The sequence below is a fragment of the Ambystoma mexicanum genome, chromosome 6p (genome assembly GCF_040938575.1).
Source record: "Ambystoma mexicanum isolate Mex_15411 chromosome 6p, UKY_AmexF1_1, whole genome shotgun sequence".
Classification (NCBI taxonomy): domain Eukaryota; kingdom Metazoa; phylum Chordata; class Amphibia; order Caudata; family Ambystomatidae; genus Ambystoma; species Ambystoma mexicanum.
The window spans coordinates 228056216-228075208 of NC_090935.1; the positions used below are offsets into that span (position 1 = coordinate 228056216).

An 18993-nucleotide genomic window follows, 5' to 3' on the forward strand; every position below is an offset into this window, starting at 1 on the left:
AGCTTAAACTGACTACTAGCTTCCACTGCCCACCCCTTACTTACCATCACCCAAAGGGTGTATCATCACTTTGAAGTGACCTCAGAGTAATGCATCAGAAACAGAACACTGATATGAAAAAACTTTGAATAGTATGGGTACAGAATTTGTTTATTTTTAATAATATTGTGCCTGAAAGGATGCACATGATTACATGTGCATCCTTTCAGGAACAATTTTATTAATGTTATGTTATTGGGCATTTGTGTACCGCCTTTCACCATCTCAAAGTGATCTCAAAGTGCTGTGGGTTGAACGCCCTCAGGGACCATAGTCCAGGTCAGTGGAGAAGGTGGGGTGGTAAGTAGGGTGTGTGTGCATTCAGTATGTGTGCAGCTGGGCCAGATGTTGTGGCGGTAGCTGTATTCTAATGCTTTCAGTAGTGTGGAGGTTGTGTGAGACCAGCAGTATATGTGCAGCTAGGGAAAATTGTGTTGGGGGATATCTCCGTTCTAAAGATCGTTGAGGTTTGCATGGTAATGTATAACTATGTGTCCAGCTAGGCCAAAATTAGTCATGGGGGATAGCCACATTCTATTGTTTCTTGGTGCAGAGGAGAGAGTCAGCATATTGGTAGGTATGTGGGAGTAACAGTGATTTGGAAGAGGCCCCCCGTTTCCTGATTACCTTCCTGTGCATTCTGAATTAACCTTTGCTCCCTGTTATTAGAGGTTTGGTGCTTTAGTTCTCCAGGAACCTCTCGGTCTAGTGTGATTCAATTCTGTTTTGCCAAGCATGGCCGTACCTCTCTCTGGCTTAACAATGTAATCAATGTTGAGTTTGGCCATTTCCCAAGCCTGCTGTGCCAGGCTATTAGCTCCCCCATGCTTTGGAGTGTTCCGTGTTTAGGTCTAGGCATGTCAGGGGCTGTAAACGATGGCGACCATTCTAATGGTAGCAGTCCTGGTGCTTTATGGGCCAGGTGATTGCAGACCTAAAGATGTAACTTTGCCGCAGTGAGAGAAGACACTCAGATTAAACTAGGTTGAGACAGATCAGGACTGCCTAGATACAACTTTAGCACTGCAATAGATACCCCAACATTTAACTTCGGCACAACAGAGGACGCACTCTGATTTAACTTTGGCACAACAGAGGACGCACTCTGATTTAACTTCGGCGCAACAGAGGACGCACTCTGATTTAACTTCGGCACAACAGAGGACGCACTCTGATTTAACTTTGGCACAACAGAGGACGCACTCTGATTTAACTTTGGCACAACACAGGACACACTCTGATTTAACTTTGGCACTGCTATGTAAACAACCAGGTTAAATGTTGGAAGAGCGATGGAGAAATGGCCTAGATCTTACTTTGGCAACAGTGAAGCAAAACACTCAGAAATAACTTTGCCACATGAGGTGACCACACTTTGATTTAACTTTGGCACTGCTGTATATACTGCTGTATATACACCTAGATTAAACTTTGGCCAAGTGAACGGGAAATGGGCTAGTTCTTACTTTGGCCACAGCAAAGGATGAACATGCAGATTTGACAACAATAGACTCACTGAGTTTTAACTTTGGTACTGTAGTGGGAACTCATAGGTGTAATAGATATGGCTAACTACTACAACTTAGGTTAAATGCAGGATATGGCTACCTAGTACAACTTTGCCTAAATGCAAGATACGGCTACCTAGTGTGGCCCCAGATGCCTTCAGCAGTCAGCCTCTGCTAATTTGTTGGAAGCTCCTTGCTCCTACAAATCCCGAGCTGGAGGGTTCTCCTTCTCGGTTCTTGCCCCGACTTTGTAGAACTCCTCTCTGGATTTCCTGAGGGAGATCTCAGATCAGCTATGCTTCCATAGAGCTCTTAAAACCTTTCTGTTTTAGATGAATAGGGCTTTGTAGGTTTTTCTTGCTTGATGGCTAGCACCCAGATGCCTTCTGGCCTTGGCTTGTGCTCAATAAATGTATTTACATTACATTACCTAGTACAACTTAGGTTAAATGCAGGATGTGGCTACCTAGTAGATTCTAGGTTAAATGCAGGATGTGGCTACCTAGTACGGGTTAGGCTATCTGCAAGATATGGCTACCTAATACAACTTAGGTTAAATGCATATGTTTATGATATTCACTAGTAAGAGTGGGGGATTTTACTGGAGTACAATAATGGCTGTACTCCCTGCCCAGACCACACTCACCTTATTAGTTGCTGCTGGTTGACTGCAGCAGGCTTCCCAGGTGAACACGGATAAACATGGAGTGGATCTGCTTCTTCAGGAGTTGCCCTTTGCCTTGTGGCCCTTAGTCGAGGACTGCCTGGGCAGAGGCTGTCCTGCGTGGTTGTGCTAAATGGATCTCTTGGGCCATTCAGGGGCAGTGGGTGGGATGGGAGGATGGGCTAATGCAGGAGGTGGGTGAGAGTGAAGAGGCAAGCAGGCAGTGATAGTGCACAGAGCACTGCATGCATTTTTAAATGAAATACAGGCAAAAAAGAAAGCAAAGGGCTCTGGCAGTAGAGAAGCCAATGGCTTAGCTGAACACCCAAGCTCTAATTATCTAATTGTAGCCACGTAAAATCCCCAGTGCAAAACTAACATGTCTACTAAGTCTCAAAAGCAAAAGCAACAACCTGTTAAGGGAATCTTTGGCAGATGTGTTTACTGAAACCTATGTGTTGGTTCCTTTACGCAGCATGCAGGCATTGCGTGTAATGGCAATGGCCATCCAATAAAACCACATATGCCAATTATCATATCACATTTTTATATTGTGTTTTATACTAGATTTGCTGGCTATTGAGCACTGAAATATTAGGTGGCGTTGTTAACCAAGGTATCATCATCATCATCATCGTATATACTTTATTTTGGCTAAAAATTCATACAAGCAGAAAATAGTACAAATGCTATGAATCCACATGATTTAAAAACAAAGTTGCTACCCAATTTAATGGACCATAGTTTGCTGTCCTTGCGGGGTTTGAGGGTGATTGATGGGTGCTTTGCCCACTTGGGACTCAAACCTATTACTGCAGGTTGGACACAGATCTCTGACGCAAGCTCTTAACTCAGTGATCTATCCTACCAACTTCATCTCTGCGGAATACTTTAGGAATTCATATCCCCTTTCAGTTGGCTCAGCTTTCATGCATTGCCCACACTGGGGGCAAGCTTAAGAGTGGACGTAAAAAATGAACCTCACTGTCCAGGGGAAAATTTCCAGCTGATGCCGGATCTAAAGTGCTACACTGATTCCAATGTCTTCCCCGAGAGTTGGAAACAGAGGGCGGCTGAATCTAAGAGGGAGAAAGCAGTACTCGCCAATAGGCTAATAGGGAACCCCCTAGGCCACCCACGCCCATTTATTGCCAAACTCACCAGATCAGCCGACTAATCCAAAAGAATTGTCATGCTGTATGGATGATGTTGTTATGTGGTGAGGACAAATGGAGGGGTGGGCGCTTAAGCTAATCACAGTTTGGATTCTTATACCTTCAAACTGGCCCATGTCAGGGCTCACTGGTGAGGAGTGCCCCCCTCACCCCCCAACAGCACTCTTGCGGGCCTATATTTCTAATTGAAAAGTTAAACTACAAGTCCCAGAATCCAAAGCGTGGTTGACTAAAAAGCCAGGACTGACCAATGGTGGCCCTACAGGTATGAGGCCAGTTGGTAAGTGTGGGTTCATACAACAAGACACCTGAAGAAACCGAAAGTTATTACAGAGCTGCTAAAGGAAGAGAACTTAAGTGACAAAGGGCCCGATTCATGGAATTCTTTGCATGGTCGCACTGCTGAAAAGTGACTTTGCACTGCCAGCACAAACCCTGATTCATGGCACTGTGCAAAGTGTATTTTTGCAGTGCAAAGTGTATTTTTGCAGTACAAATTGAACTTTGCGCTGACGTTGCACTGCAAAAATACACTTTGCACAGTTCCATGAATCAGGGTTTGTGTCGGCAGTGCAAAGTCCCTTTTCCGCAGTAAAACCAAACATTCCATTAATCAGGCCCAAAGAGTCCCAGGGCGCTTCTAGGTGCGCCTTGTTTCGTAAACTATCAATATGTTCTATTTCACTCGCCTGATGCCACAAAAGAGGAAAAACACCTTGTACAAAAGTCATGTGTTGGTCACAGCTCATGTGCCCTGCATTGAGCATCCTGAATAACAAAGCACAAGCACTTCTGAATTCCTCTTTGCGCCGCTATGAGATGTCACAGTGTTCCACGGAAAGCCATTGTGCTGCAGTGTGTGTGTGTAATTGCAACCCACAACAGTGCACTGGCAGTGGTCGCCCAGCGCTTCACCATCCCCTCTCAGGCAGCACCTGTCCTTTGACAGCTGCTTCCTCTCTGCTCAAAGTCACAGTACTTAACACAGTAGCTTTTTTTCAATCAAAAATACATGAATGATTCTTCCATTTACCATGAAAGCAGAAGGGTGTGAGTCTCCGAGCGCAGGTGCAAAGCCTGCATTGTATTATTTAGGCATTTCGGTAAGGGCCTCACTCCTTTAATATGACCACACTGCATGATGTGTGCTGTGGGACTGGGGAAACCCACCTCTGCAAGCCTGCTGGGCATGCACCTCTTTTGTTCGTTGTGTGTTACTGGTGAAATGTCAAGTGCTTCAGACACTCTTGTAACCTTAAACAGACACTGGCCATGGGTAATCGCCAGGTGGGGAGTAACAGAGAGGGCACTGGCACATTTGGAAGAGGTCTGGCAGTAGAATGCGGCGTGCAGGATGCAGTTTCAGACTAGCCAAGGGAAATGTGTCTATTTTTGGTTGTAAATGAGAAGTGTGAATGCACATTTTTGTTTCGATGGAGCGGAAAGTATTGGTCTGACTGTAGATTAAGGGCAGAAATGTTGCAGACAGCAGAATAAACATGATGGTGGTGCATAGGAAACATTGGCTCCAACAAAAACAAAAAGCCTGGAATAGACACAGGAGAAGAGAATGGACCAAAGGACATATGGTAGACTGCTGTGGGCCTGCATGGTTCCCAACTACTAGGTCTGGCAGGCTGCATCGGGTCTCTCTTTCTATAATAGTAACAACATTTATAAAGCGCCAGCTACTGCCCAGAGGCATCAAGGCGCTAGGAAATAACAGAAAGGGAGCTAGGACCTCTGTAAAACAGTAAAGGACAAAGAAACAATATGAGAAAAGATAGGTTTTCAAGCTTTCCAAAAGCCTAGATGATCCCTCACTTCCTGTAACTGAAGTGGGAGAAAGTTCCACATGGCCGGTGCAAGAGTCGAGAAAGCTCAGCCCCCCGGCTGTGCTCTGCGGAATCTTGGGGCTGTCAGGAGTTTCTGGGAGGCTGGCCTAAAAGCCCTACGTGGTGCATAGGGGGTCAGTTTCGCCTGAAGGTACTCCGCACCGGCCTGATGATTTGCACGGCGAGCAATGCAGAAGATCTGAAAGTGAATGCGGCTGGTCACCGGGAGCCAAGGAATCTGCCGGAAACGAGCCTGAGGATGAGAAAGCGGTTAGCTCCCAAAGCCAGCCCGCTGCCGCATTCCCAAGCAACTGCAACGTTGAAAAGGGTTGGTTGTCCTAAATAGATACCATTACAGCAGTCGAGGGACCCTAAAACAGATGCTGCCACTACTTTGGCTTGAGATTCCGATGGGAGAAATGCCAGTGTTTTTTTCAATATTTTAAACTTCCGGTAGCCTGAATTACGTACTGCAGAAATGTGAAGCTCCCGGGAGCCAGAGGGTCGGGTTTTAACACCCAAGCTTTGCTGGGTTTGAGATCTGAACAGAAATCCTTGCTCTCGGCTGCCTGTGCTGTAATGGAGCCCTTGGCCATGACCTCTGTTTTCTCTCCATTTAACTTGAGCCAATTTCTGGACATCCAATCCCCTACTGCCGTCAAGCAGTTTCTAGGGGGGGAGACAGATTCTGCGGTGTTCAAGCGACAAAGCAGCTGGGTATCGCCAGCGTATGGTATCTTTCTATAACAGTAGGAACTCATGGTTCCCTGACTGAAAAGACATACGCATTTCCCGGGTACGTCTTTGTCCCACTGTTTGAAGGTCTCCAGCACAGAGCCCATGTCCAATCAGGTCACAGAAAATAGATTGCTGGACCCCAGTGATACATGATTGGCCAAAACAGAGGCGTGCGACGACATCATAAGATAAGGGCGAACACCTACCTTATGTTATATCACTGAACTCCAAAAGCTTAAATACTGCCCCCCGTGGTCCATTTGGGCTGACACTCAATTCTATACAACACCAGGACTCGTTACTACTCCATTTCTATCTCTTCAGGACCTCTTCCCACATCGATCCTGGAACAAAGTCTGCCCACCTCCCAGACCGGCCTCATTCCTTGGCATTCTACACAGCCTGCCTCTCGTTTCTCATTGCCTCCGGATCCCCTCTTTACCACTGACACCCTTGCTATGCACTCTACCAACAAAACCTTTCCAACCTGATAACCACATACAGAGGCATTGCTGGGGGGCTAAAGGGGCTATAGCCCCTAGTCTTTGAGTTGTAGCCCCGGATAGAATCTCAGGAGCTACAACCGAAAGGCTAGTTAGCCCCCAGTCCCAACAGTTCCGACATTAGCGCAGCCCCGTGTCTTTTCCAAACCTAGCAATACCCCCGACCACGCAAAATACATGATGAGGCTTAAAATACTCTAGAGGGATTAGCTTGTCTCCCTCACCTACCAGAGAACGTTTCGATGTTTACTTCCTCCACACGCCCTGAGGTTCTCCCCCCAGGAACGCAGTCCATGCCAACCTACTCACTGAATGCTGGGGGGCGAGTCCTGCAGGCTTGTGAGTCAATCGTCTCCCTGTCCATGAATCTGCAACATGAGGGAGTGACTATGGGACTGATTCATGGATTTTTTTTACCGAGTTGCAAAGTGACTTTGCACTGGTGCAATGTCACTTTGCACTGCCAACAAACAGAGCAGTGAAGAAAAGTGTATTTTTGCAGTGCAAAGTGACTTTAACCAGTGCAAAGTCTGTGCAAAGTCACTTTGCATTGCAAAAATACACTTTGCAGCGCTCTGTGAACCAGGCTGTTTGTTGTCACTTTGCACCGTGCAGAAGATTCCATGAATCAGGCCCTATGTGTTTTCTTGGCTGGAACTTTCAGTACTTTACTGGAAGACATCCATGTCAGCACTTGTGCACTGCTAAGCGGTGTAAGTTGTATTGTGGGTGGGCTTCATTTATGAATCGGTTCTCTGGCTTGCTTTGGAAATCACCTCCATTTTGATTTACCGTTCACTGCACACTACTATGAAAATGAAAGGGGTTTGGTTAAATTACCTGAACTTATTTTTTAAATGCGATGCCTTTGTGGCACATGAATTAGAAGACGTTACTTTGTGATCAATGGGCACACACAGATGAGGACAGGTTCAGCAACCGTGGCATCTTAATGCATGCATCGGAGATACATGCACACACGTGTGCTGACATGCGTGCGCAAATACTTAGGGATCTTGGCAACATTCATAATGTGTATGCAGACTAGCCGTATAGCTGTCCTTTTATTTCCAGCACTGCGCCCCAATCGTGGTTAGTGTGGTCTCTTATGGACTTTCAAGTTCAGACAGTATGGGCCTCATTACAAGTTGGGCAGTGCTTCAGCGGTAATGCAGTGGTAGTGGTTACTGCCGCATAACAACAATGCCAAACTATTGCCTTAGCAGTTTGGTGGAGGAAAAACCTCCCAAAAAACGCTGGAGGTAATACAGCCACCTTACTGACAGAATACAGCCATAACGGTGGAGTTACCGCTAGTGGTAATTCCATAAATGGTGACTAACACTGCCATATGGCCACTTGTAATCCAGCAGTAATTCTACCCAACCAAGTGGCGGTAACAGTAAATCTGTTTGGTGGTATTTCAGTGGATTTGATGCCGTAATGCCACCAAACTTGTAATGAGGCCCTATGTGTGTACCAACGCCCTGGGGAGTTCACAGTGGTGTAGCTGGTAGCATAATGGATCCATTTGAGCCGGGATCCCTCTACTGATGGAAGATGAGTAAAGTTTCAATGTTCCCAAGACTAGGCCGTGTAACTTTCTCAAGTCCTTCTAGGTACGCTGTTGTGGCCCTCGCTAGGAGCTTAGATTCTGCTCCGTTCTATCGCTCTGTGACCACGGAAAGTGGATCCATGTCTTCTGCAGGTGAGAGAACTTCTTTAAGTCCACTTGCATCATAGAGAAGGCCTCCAAAGCCCACACACGGGTGTCGGTGAAGGATCCTTTGAGGAGGAGTGTTGCCGAAGCACCACGATTGTCCTGGACTGCTGTGTAACTACTGAAGTGCTCAGCCCAGGAAAGGCAATGGCACTCCATCTCTGATTACAAGCTCCCAGGGTAGCCGTGTGGGGGCCAGAGATGGCGAGCTCCCATAAGTGCCCGCCTTAACGCAGAATGCAACCGGGTACTCTCGAAGAAATTGCAGCCAGAACATCATAGCATGCGATGGCCTGGGTAGGAAGCAGTAAGCCACTGCTAGTGGCATGCCACCTTTTCATTGGTGTAGCTGGTTTGGGCCTGGAGAATTTTAGCTCTCAAGGATCCCATCCCTCATGGTGTTTCTAAATAACCAGTCGAGAAGGCAGGCGCTAGAGCATGGAGCTTCAACCCAGATGCTCTTAAGTGCTCATCCCGGGTACCCATAAATGGGTAGAATTGGCCTGATGGAAAGGCACCTGGGCATCATTCTGCTGGAAGGGGTGGCAATGTGTGTCCTAGGAATCCATTGCCAGGTCAGCAGTCGCCCTGAGTGCCGTCCACAGGTGGAGGAGGAATCCACGCCATATAGCGAGGACCCCATAAGGTCATGGTTTTCAAGAGTAGAGAGCTATGTGCAGGACTACATGGCCAGCGAATGGGAAGCGTATTTACAGAGGCATTGCTGGGGGGGAGGGGTTTAGGAGGTTATCGCCGTGGGTCTTTTGGTTGTAGCCCCGGATAGAATTTCAGGAGCTGCAACAAAAATGCTAGCTAGCCCCGAGTCCCAACAGTCCCGACATTAGCATAGCCCCAGATCTTTTCCAGACCTTGCAAAACCCCTGCGTATTTATGAGTCTTGAGAAGTACCTGAATTACCTGTGCGTTGTAGGCTTTCTTAAGTAGCCATTGGCTGAACGCATGCTTTCTACACTTTTCCTTGTTTTTCCGAGTCGCCGATGTCATGGTTATGTGCTGTACACATGGCATTGCCCGCTCACAAAACCCCTAAATGCTCTCATGACCTGCCAACTTGTAATGGATAGATGATTCGATGTGATCTGTTCGAAAACATTGAATCACATTTTTATTTATTTTTCTGGTAGATTCTTACACAAATATATGCAGGGGGAGGTCCCCTGTACCTCCACCTTAACCCCCTTACATTAGTCATTTGCCTAAACCCACCCACACATATATTTGGGGCAAAATCCATAAATAAAATTTCAATGAATTCCACTTTGATGAAATCTCCTGCGGCAGAACTCCCTACCCCGGATAGATCCTTATTATGTTGGTCTCCCTGCGGTGCCATAAGCTTTTCTGAGGCGGCAGAACTCCCTACCCCATATAGATCCTTATTATGTTGGTTTCCCTGCGGTGCTATAAGCTTTTCTGAGGCGGCAAAACTCCCTACCCTGGATAGATCCATATTATGTTGGTCTCCCTGCGGTGCCATAAGATTTTCTGAGGCGGAAATACTCCCTACCCCGGATAGATCCTTATTATGTTGGTCTCCCTGCGGTGCCATAAGCTTTTCTGAGACGGAAAAACTCCCTACCCCGGATAGATCCTTATTATGTTGGTCTCCCTGCGGTGCTATAAGCTTTTCTGAGGCCTTGGGGTAAGTGTTTTTGTTGAAACACAAAGGAAGGGCTGTTATGCTGCTGGTTACGGCCTGGGGTATCAGGCAAAGAAAGCTTGGTTACAAGTGGACGACCATTGCAATATTAGGCTATATTGGTATTTTAAAGGGCACAGTTTGAAATTTTGATGGACACTGAGAAGGAAAAGGTGGTGGGTTTCTGCTGTAGTGTAGGGGTGTTCAGTGGGAATTAGGGTGATATAGAAGGTACGGTTGACTGTGCAGCATAGAGGATTGTGGGTATTATGGGAGCAATGTATCTCAGAGGTGGCAGTGCAGTGCATTTTTCTACATGCTCTGCAAGGGGTGTCTGTTAGAAGTGTTGCGTGTTACACAATGCAGTGACTTATGATAAGACACCAAGGACCTCATTACGTAGAAAGTACTACATGCCATAAGTATGGGTTGTGTATCCTATGTGTCCCTTTGCATAAAGAAACTCTTGCAATATCACTTCATGACTAGGTGTCATTTTCCAAATAGGAGGTACACAAAACACCATGGACCCGATTCATGGACATTGTAGCAAGCCGCAAAGTCACTTTGCACTGCAAAAATACACTTTGCACCACTCTGTGAATCCGGGTGTTTGCTGGCAGCGCAAAGTCACTTTGCACTGCAAAAATACACTTTGCACCACTCTGTGAATCAGGGTGTTTGCTGGCAGTGCAAAGTCACTCTGCACTGAAAAAATACACTTTGCACCACTCTGTGAATCAGGGTGTTTGCTGGCAGTGCAAAGTCACTTTTCACTGCATAAATACACTTTGCACCACTCTGTGAATCAGGGTGTTTGCTGGCAGTGCAAAGTCACTCTGGACTGAAAAAATACACTTTGCACCACTCTGTGAATCAGGGTGTTTGCTGGCAGTGCAAAGTCACTCTGCACTGCAAAAATACACTTTGCACCACTCTGTGAATCAGGGTGTTTGCTGGCAGTGCAAAGTCACTTTTCACTGCATAAATACACTTTGCACCGCTCTGTGAATCAGGGTGTTTGTTGGCAGTGTGGAAAGTCGTTTTGCACCGCGCTAAGAATTCCATGAAACAGGCCCCAGATGTTCTTGTAGAAATGAGGCTGCAGGTTTGGGGCTGCTGCGATAGTGCAGAGAGGCTGCTAATGGGCGTGCTCTGAGGGCCACATTACGGAAACGCCTCCTATCGTGAGCAATGTGGAAAGGCTCACATCAAGATGCTCGTGACCAGGCCCCCAAACCGCTCATGGTACAACAGCATAAGTCCTTCATGTATTTTATTTCCCATCATCTCTTGAAAAAAACCATTGAAACACATGATATTGTATGAGCCATGTCTTGCCATTCTACAACGGGCACACGGTTAACTCTACAAGACCATGGCCGGATGGTATACAATGTCATGTATTTCATTCCCGGCACACAACACCAAAAGCCTGTGGGGGGGGGGGAAGTGGCAAATTGGCAGTACATAGTTAAAATACGACATGACATTTTATTTGTTTACCATGCTTTCTTGGCCACCGCTAGAAAACATACCATGGCATGCCAAGTACAGTCATTTCATCAGTAAAACATGTCAACCAGAAGCAGAAGATGCATGAAGTTCCATCCTTTTGCCATATTCAGGAAGCAGTGAAAGACCTTAGCAGGGGGACACCTAACCCTAACAGGAGAAAATACCACATAAACGTATGATCTCCCATGATAAAGTGTGTGCTGGTGTTTCTATAGGGGATTGTAAAAATAACGGCATTCGACCCATATTTGATCAAGAGGTCACAATCATTGGGGGTAGGTGGTTTGTTCATCTGAAGACTTCTCTCGGCCTTTGGTCTTCTCTGCTCAGCATTGCTAGGGACATGCCATCTATTGCCAGGCAGACGATAGGCTTTCTATACCTATTGCTAAAAGCTCTTAGAAACTACCACCTTTCCATATTTTCGAACACTTCTCACAGTTAGTTGTAGATTTCTTTTCAACAACTTCAATTGTTAATACTGTGGTTTTAGCCGGAAAAAGTCACTAAAGGACTTCTTTCCACCATGTTTAGGTTCTCCATTTTACTCAATGACCACCATATCTAGTCCTGAAAAGAGACCAAGACACTTCTATTTGAAATGTCTTTTTTTTTTATTTGCATTTCTAAAGCGCTCACACAGCCCAGGGGCATCGAGGGCTGTTACAGAATTTTTTGTTTTGTTTTGTTGTCTTAGTTGCATATTTATAATGTGCTAAAATACCCAGAGGTTTCTAAGCGCGGACCCAGTTCGCGTCGTTCTGCTTCCAAGGCGAGCACATTGCCACTGAGCTATCCTCCTTCTGTCTGTCTTGCGTGTGAAACTCAACGTCAAGCTAACATTTTTAAACTACAAATTCAACCTCAACTATTCTGGTGAAAAACATATTTACTTATTTCTAGGCAGCAATTGTAGCTGGTAAACCACATCAAAGCACTTCTAGCAGGCATTTCTAGCTGGAGGAACAGATTAACGAAATTCTATTGAACATTTCTGGTGCTAGAATTTACTAAGTAACTTCTAGCTGACATATATAGCTGGACAATTCAATGGTAACCTCTAACATTGTTAGCTGTGAAATTCACCGAATGGCTTCATGCCTATGTTTATATATTTAGACAAATACTAAAGACCCTCTAAAATTCCTAGCTGTGGGACTCACTAAAGAACTTCAATCTAACATTTCCTGTTGTGGAACGCACTGAAGAAGGTGTAGTTAGCGCTTCTTGCTGGGGAATTCACTTGTGGACTTCTAGCTAATAAGTCTAGCAGGAGAAAGCAAAGGAAGATTGACCAGCTAACAGTTGTAGCTGCAGAATTCGCTTGTGGACCCCTAGCTAATTAATCTAGCAGGAGAAAGCCAACAAAGATTGACAAGCTAACAGTACTAGCTGTGAAATTCACTTGAGGACCTCCAGCGAATGAATCTAGCTGGAGAAAGCAAAGGAAGATTGTCTAGCTACCAGTTCTAGCTGTGGCATTCACTTCTGGACCTCTAGATAATAACTCTAGCTGGACAAAGCAAACAAAGATTAACCAGCGAACAGTTCTAGCTATGGAGCACACTTGTGGACCTCTAGCAAACGAATCTAGCTGGAGAAAGCAAACAAAGGATGACTAACAGTTCTAGCTGTGGAGTACACTTGTGGACCTCTAGATAATGACTCTAGCTGGACAAAGCAAATGAAGATTAACCGGCAAACAGTTCTAGCTGTGGAGCACACCTGTGGACCTCTAGCAAACGAATCTAGCTGGAGAAAGCAAACAAAGGATGACTAACAGTTCTAGCTATGGAATATACTGAAAACGTTCTAACTAACATTTCTAGCTAGAACATTCTCTTAATAACTACAGAGAACATGCTGGTGTGGGAAATTAACCAAATAGTTTTGTTTTTAGTTTACATTTCTTTTTGTAGAAACACACTAAAGATCGTCTAGCTAACATTCCTAGCAGAGGTCCTCTGTCTAAATTGGAAATTCACTCAATACTTCTAGCTTACATATCCATTTAGGGAACCTACTTAGGAGCTTTCAGTCTCCTTTCTAGCCATGGAATTGACTAAAGATCTTCTAGCTAGCATTTATACCTGATGAATTGCACCATGTGGAGAATCTTAAGCCTCTCCTTCCTAATTTGTACTGTTTTTGTCCCCCCCCCCCATACCATCCCTAATTCTATAAACCTAGAGTGAGTTGTTTTGCATATTGGGACTATAGAAATTACCAATAATGAAAGAGAATTCCAATCACTTTAAAAAAAAGTAGCTGATGTGTTTAGAAAATGTATCTTATTAAAACATTTCAACCTTGCCTTAAGAGCTGAGGGATGCACTTATGACTTGCATTTTTAGCTGAGTGAACACATTAAAGACATTTTAGCAAGCACTTGCAGCAGGAAGATCCCATTAAATAACCTGTCTCCAAAGATTTTAGCTGTAGAAATGCATTCATTATCTGCATTAATGATCTGGAGCCAGAAACTCACTACAAACCTCTAGCTAACATTGCTAGATGACAATCGCACCAAAGAATCTCTCTATATCATTTCCTTATAAACTAAAACACTCAAAAAACAAATGCACATTTTGTCTGACATTCTAGCCGGAATATGCCACGCAACACTTGTTGAGGACTAGCGCATACGGCTGGGACCGTCAACCCACAGAATGAGAAGATCCAGTTGGGTTTTCAGGATGCCCATGAAATATGTAAATAATCTCTGTTGAAAGTCACTGTAGGTCATTTCTTCCCATACACATTCATGGTGAATAACCTGAAAACCTCACTGGATTTTAGCATCCTTGGTAGAGTGATTAGTGAACCAATGATGTCAGATTCATGGCAATGTGAGATGCCGTATAATAATAATGGAGCCGGAAAACAAATCTCTGACTGTAGGAAGCAGTAGGATGTTCTTGTCTAGTGTGGTAATGGGCACGAATGCCAATGGTAGGCAGCTTTGGCATCAGGCGCACCCTCTAGACCAGCAATGCACTTCTATTGCTATTTTCAACGACCAAGCTCTGCTTTTTTTAGACTGAATATGGCAACAAGGGACTGAAATTTCATGCATTTCCTTTACCATTCCCACATCATTTCCTTCACAGAATCATAGGTACGAGTTGCTCTCGGGGGGGTATTTTTAAATAGCGTGGGTACCTCTTCTCTGTGCTGTAGAAATGAACAAAATGGGACGTTATGACAATGGTACTCACAGCGGCGACTGCGCTAGCAATGCAAGGAACACCAGTACACACAAACATAATCACGCGGAGCGTTGCACTAACCCATGGCACAGGGGCAATTTGAGCACAGTGTTTTTTTGCATTCGAGGGAAGGAAGTTGGAGAAAACAGAAGAGACATTCAGAAATCTCTAGTTTCTTTAAGCATAGGGCACAGATTAAAACATATGATTCTCTAATAACAAAACAGAAAATTCAAACATCATGATTACAGTAGGTGGCCTACTGGCGCCAGAGAGGCTTCTGCAGGAGAATGTGATTAACTCTAAATATTGCTCTTTCAAAGAATGGTGTCACCTAAGAACTCACCATAGCGCCGAACAACACATGCTAAGTTATCAGTGAGCTAGGCCGCTAAACAGGGACATAACCGGTCACAATGATTCCTTTTGACTGCCCTCCAATCCCAATGCCATCAAGGCTGCCAGTGGTTGGGTATCGAGAATTTTTAAGTAAGGCCGGACGGCTCTTTGGAAACTCGGGGTACAGTTGGGCTAGGTCACCCTACACATTCCTTTTAAAATGGTGATCTGACAACTTGTATGCTGTGAAGAATCTTCTGACATATTTAAGAAAAATTTCAATTGAAAGCAAGGCTTTTTTTAAAAACATGCTCAGATATTCATATATTTTAACCATTTGTTTGCCGTAGGGCTCAAAGTCTCTCTTAGCATCTCAGCACACATCTCACGAAAATAGGCAGCTTAAAGATTGTTTTAAAGAGTATTTTTAATAATTGTATCCATTTATTTTTAGAAGTGGGATGCATAAACCCAGATCATGGACTGCTGACAGAGCTTTTAAGATGGACAATGGGCAGGATAGGCAATCTTTCTGACCCTGGCATATACCCTGTACTCACCGGCAACACCGGTGGTGTCTCGCCATAACCATCCTGCTCTGCTGCCGCCAACAATGAGTGGCTCCTGATGGAAACTATGGGTGCTTCGTTTGGATGGCGCTCCTTGCACATTCAGGAGTCTGCTACCTTTGGCTCTCTTGATGCTTTGTACTACAACTCTCATGAGCCCTAGCCAGCATAGTCAATGCTAAAGAATCACGGGAGTTGTAGTCCAAAACATCTGGAGAGCCACAGGTTGTAGACCCTTAGCATATATAATAAATGCTTAAAACAAAGGTTGCGTTCTTATACATTAAACATGTAGGGAGCTTAGTCTTGCCATGTGAACAATGATTGTGACTGGCTTCAAGAAGTGGCATTAAGAGACAGATATGTTATCTTTCCTTCCTGTATTTAGTTGTAAAAATGGCACTATGCATGGCACTCAGCATGGCACAACCAGTCCAGTCATGTTGGTCCGGCAGAAGGCGGAATTACCCAGACAAATGCTTCTGATTGATTTTCTTAGCAGAATCTTAGCAGAATCTTGTGAGGACTTACTACTTAAAACCTACACCACTTTAGAAGAATGTGATATGTAGGCTGGTATTATATTTATTCTTATTATTATTCACTAAATTCTTTGTACTGGGCCTCATTTCAGCTGCAACTTCCTGGCAAGCACATATTGATTGAGACCCTTGCTCCTCGTGGCCCCTCGGGGAGATGTTTGGAGGAGTGGATACTATGATCGTGGAGAGCATCAACAAATGCCCTGGCAACGCGTGGTGTCAGAATTTACTAATGCCTTTGGACAGTGGCTGTACTCATATTTGTTCATGTTGGCATTGTCAGTGAACTTTGGCAAATTGGTCCTGGCTTGCTGTGGTGGTTCCTGAGGACCTCTTCCAGCTTCTGAGGAGCGTCTTTGTGGTGGGTTGCCTTCTCCTCTCTGCACAGGCTACAGCACAGTGTTGTCCAACTGTAGTCCATGAGGGCCGGGGTCCTGATGGGCTTTCAGGATAACCCTCAATAATATTCCTGAGGAAGAATTTGCATACATTTAGAAACATTGTTTGCAAATGTATCTCATAAATTTTAATGAGGGGTATCCTGAAAACCCGACATGGATCTGGCCCTCGAAGCCTGGAGTTGGATAACCCTGCTATAGCAGGTCTATAGCAGGTTTCAGGTAGCAGGTTTCAGATGTTGCCATACGTTACTTATGGACCTGACACCTTTGCAATGCCCTAAAACTTGATTGCATCCCGTTCTTTTAAACGTGTATGTGGGTCTCCTCAAACTCTTCATGCTGAGGCTTGGTTGCAGGGCCCTTTGTACGTTGATTTGATCCACATGCAAAACTCATTGCAAGGCACCCTACGCTCGGCATTGTGATGGCTGACCGCTGCGGGCTGTGAGGCGCTCAAGCTCCTCCAAGCATGACCAAAGTAAAAATTGTTCAGCCTCCTGATGAGAGTGTGTTAGCCAATAACAAACGGGGTGCGCATCCAATCCCAGCAACCCGTGGTCCGCTCTGGCCTGAGCCTGCACATGCATGCCCAAGTAGCCAATTTTTCCATCTGAATGCATGTAAGTGTTTGCTCCCACACTCGATGGCTCTGGATATAGTGGCACACGCCTCTGCCTTCTGTTGGGACAACAGGCTAACATGACGATTCTCTATATGTATATATGTGCTCACAACTGATTAGAAAGGACCAGCTAAATTCTCCCCATGAGCACAGATCCCCTTCTCGGCATGATTTGCACGCATACCCTTCCATCTTCTATGGCCGTCTCTCTGAACAGAGGGGGAAGTGCAGGCAACTCACAAGCGCAGCCAGCGGGTGGCTCATAAGTGCAGAGAGAAGGGACTCTAAGGTTGCAGATTCAGACCCTTAAGTGCTGGGGAGCCCGGAAGCAGTGCAAGGGCAGCTGGACATGCAGGAGCCTTGGCCCGAGTTCTGAGGGTGACCACGAGAGCAGTGCACGAAGCAGTCAGGTACATAAGCAGGGGAGAGGAAGAGAGAAAGCAGAATGAGGGAAAAGGAAGGTCTTGAGTTGCTTCCAGAACCTTAGGTTGATCTGCTCAAGTTTGAGAGAAGCAGGGAGGCTGTTCCAGAGGGATGCCCCAGCCGAGGAGATAGATCTACCCCCAACTCTCTGCTTGGAGAAGCGTCTGACCCTCAGAGAGTTGGAGATGAATGAGCGGAAAGCTCGAGAAGGAAGATATTTTGGAAGGGAAAGTTGGAGGTTAAGTCGTCCCAGGCCCCAGAAAGCCTTGTGGATGACAATGCAGAGGGTCTTGAAGTTGATCATTGCAGCTACAGGGATATAGTGGAGAGATTTCAAATGCCGGTCTCTATGAGATTCACAGAGTTCATTCAAGACCCAGTGCATAGATCTTGCCTTCAGCCTGGGTGTGACCGTCAGAGTTTATTGATAGGAGAGACCTTCTACTATCTGATCCCTACTTGATATCTATCCTTGCCAAAGAGCTCCCCTCGAACGCCCACCAATGTACTCCCAAAAGCTTGAGCAGATAAGAGGGGCTTGGGACAGACAAGCCTCCAATTCATCTCCATCCCTACATGAGCAGAGGGACTCTAGATAAAACATCTGTTGATATAATGTGCTCCACTCCTGTGCAGTGTCACCACTATCAAGGGTGTCCCTATTGCTGCTGCACTGTCCTAGGAAAAACTTCAGGAGCCTCCATCTTTCTAGGGATCTCCATGTAGGAGCGTGCCCGTGTAGTGCAATGTTTGCTCAAATCTTCCTGCAAACCGCAGAGGGACAGGTCACACAGAGACAGTCTGTGCGATGAAAAGATGCAGTGGCTGAGTAGACAAGACGTAGGCCAGCCGCAGTGCTGCAGCAGTTGGCAGCTGGTTCCATCCAAGCTGCACCTCTCTTTGAGGTTGTTTTATAGGAACGTTGCATGATATCTCAATCTTCCTACATTGGTGCATTATATTTCGTCCATTAATCGAATTCCGTCACAACCTGATTGCTTCAGCACCCACTCCTGTGCCCAGCCTTGTCTTAGTAGCAATTTTAAGATGGATGCCACCATTCCTGGGGCTTGTGGCACTTTTTTTCTAAAGGTGATGGTTAAATTGTATGCTGGTGCATTACTGGTTTCAGTGTAACGAGAAGGGGTGCAAAAGACTGAGTAATGAAGGTGTAAGAGAATGCAGGGGGGTGCCCCCAGTAATAAATAAACGATGGCCATGTTGCCAACAACATAACAATAACAGCGGATGCACGTGGATCTGTACGCAACATCAGTCCTTGGAAATGGTCAGCATATCCTTCCATAGACACTCCGGCAACCTGAGGGTTGTACCCAGCGGCCGCTTGCCACCTTTCCAAGTGCATAGCCCCCATCAGTTGTGAGAAAGCACTGGCTGATGCTCTATTTGGCAAGGGTTAAGGGAAAGGCAATACGCGATAACGGGAGTACCGCCTAGAGTTGGACCGCTCTGATTGGCGACCTCCTTGGGCTGTCAGAGGAACGTGGCCACTTTCCCTCATTCTGCT

At 45.6% G+C, this 18993-nt stretch overlaps 1 protein-coding gene across 2 annotated transcripts in view; it reads right to left on the reverse strand.

Moving 5' to 3' along the window:
• LOXHD1 (lipoxygenase homology PLAT domains 1) overlaps positions 1 to 18993 on the reverse strand; it is a 1234736-nt gene that overhangs the window by 747684 nt on the left and 468059 nt on the right. The gene's annotated exons all lie outside the window — the stretch shown is intronic.